Raw genomic sequence first — 2,376 nt, forward strand, 5'->3', positions numbered from 1 at the left:
AGAATTTTAACTAAACATAATCACATGCAGAATTATAGTTTCCAACGTTACAAAATTGTGCTTCAAATCATGTCTAAATTCAACACCGAACTAAGCATAATTACATTAGAACTCTGATTTCTAAAATTACAAAATCCTGCATCAAAGCATGTCTAAAATCCAGCTTCATGATATAATTCTACATATCAATTACAACTTCATGATACTACATCATGAACTACCTAATTACAATTTTCAATTAATCAAGTAAGTATTGTACCAAAAAATAGTAACACCAAAATATCAACATAATGTATTCCCAAAAAATTATAACTTCATGACTAATTAGTTTCGATCGCTATAACGATGTAGTATTTGTTTCATTTAGGGGCGCCTACAAAGTAACAAAAAAGAATTAACATCATGATATGTATAAATAATGATAATCACTTTTGAAAGACAAGACAAATTAAATTACCATCAAAAGTGTTGTGAAGCTAAACATATCCTCTTGTGGAGGTGCTGAACAAGATATGACATCGATCAAACCACTTCTTAATGCTTTTTCCTGAGATACTTGATTGCGTGACTTTCTGCTAGACGCGATACTTATTTTTTTTTTAGGTTGTCGTTCAACCCAACCCTTAAGTCGCTTATGTCTCTTTAAACCCTTTCGTTTCTTGAATCTCTTCGGATGCGTAAGATCTTGACTTAGAAATGTTGGATTCTCACTACTATGAGCGTCATTGTCTCTGTTTTGCAAGCGAAGTTCCATTATTTTCTTACGCACGATTTCTACACTTTCATCAACGATTGTGAGGTATTCTTCGTAGGACGATGCGTCAGTCGCAACTCTAATGAATTTAGAGACAATTTGTCTAAGTTTCCGTGTTCTAGATAGCATTGGATCTCCTTCAACTTCTTTTCCCCTAAAATCTTGCACAACTTCGCAACGAGCTTCCCTTGTCCACCTTTGTAAAATGTACCTCACGGGAATAGCCTTGACATCGTTCACTTCAAGCACTTTTAATGCATGTGAACAAATTATCCCCTAAAACATGCATTTTTTGAAATCTCTTAAAAAAAGCATCCACCCTTCATCAATTCCCAAGGTGTTTGATTCCGTTCTGCAACAAGTGCCAGGTGCATAAACCGTGGTGAGTCTCAGGCATTACTTCAGCAAGTGCTCTAGCCATTGCTTGATCTTGGTCGGTAAAGACAGTGTTTGGCTTTTTGTTGCTATGTGCCTGTAAGAATGTATCAAATAACCATTTAAATGACTCGATTGTCTCGTCATACAATAATGCTGCACCGAAAAATCACAGTACGTCTACAGCAATTGAAACCAGAAAATAGAGCGAGTGGTCTATTAGCATGGTTCGTACAATATGTAATGTCCAATGACACCACATCACCAAAGTATCCGTAATCTAAAACCATATTTGCATCACACCAAAACACATTTGTAATTTGTTCTTCTACATCCATCTGATATGCATGAAAAAACGATGGATTCTCCAACAATTGCCACTGAAAGTATTGTGAAATACATCCAGCATCACCGTAAACCATGCTTCTTTGTCTTCTTACATTGAGATAATTTTTTATATCCAAACGTGTATATCCAAGATTAGAATTATGCCGCTTGTGTGCACATAAGTTGAAATGTTGACTTCTGTCGTAATCCAGAGTTATCAGCTAAATCAATTTCATATGCTTGGACCTCAGTTATCTTTCTATGTGATGCTAGCATGTGTGTGGTCTCTGGTTGTTTGAAAGAGTGATTATGATCCTCTATGAATTCATGAATAACAAATTTTTCATTCTTCAATACAATAGAAATCCTTGCTTTGCAATCAGTTCTTGTTTCAGCTCTATGGTTACTAACAAAAGCATCTCTCTTGTCTGTTTGTCGTAGTCCTTCCTTGCAAAAAACGAATCGGCATGATAATATAGAACCTGTTTTTTATTCTTGTTCACGTAACATTTTCTAACGCCAAAGCCACGTGTGCACCGTATGCGAGCCAAAATTGAAAAGCTGCCTCTGATGAATCAAATTCCATACCAATCATTGGCTTCCAATCAATATTTGTATATGTCATTTTTTATCATACTTCCAAGCAAAAGAACCTGAAATTTTGAATAATATAGTTAAATGAATGTAGTTGAATAACATAATTTACATACACATAATTAGAAATTAAATACAATGAACTTTGTTTTGTCTAATTGATAATAGGAGATAAACCACAACAACAACCAAAACAACTTTGATGAACAAAAATTGAAAACAGAGTCAAAGAGACAATAGACAACAACTTAAAATGATTGTTTCTTGTTTAACAACTTTCATCAAAGTCAAGAGTAAGAGTTAAGAGAAAACAACTTAAAAACCTT

The 2,376-nt window shown here is 34.3% G+C and overlaps 1 pseudogene; it reads right to left on the reverse strand.

Moving 5' to 3' along the window:
• Positions 1–337: 337 nt before the first annotated feature.
• LOC131614349 (protein FAR1-RELATED SEQUENCE 5-like) lies at positions 338–2,081 on the reverse strand (annotated as a pseudogene).
• Between the last annotated feature and the right edge of the window lie 295 nt (positions 2,082–2,376).

This window comes from Vicia villosa, linkage group LG6 (assembly GCF_029867415.1).
Source record: "Vicia villosa cultivar HV-30 ecotype Madison, WI linkage group LG6, Vvil1.0, whole genome shotgun sequence".
Taxonomy (NCBI): Eukaryota; Viridiplantae; Streptophyta; class Magnoliopsida; order Fabales; family Fabaceae; genus Vicia; species Vicia villosa.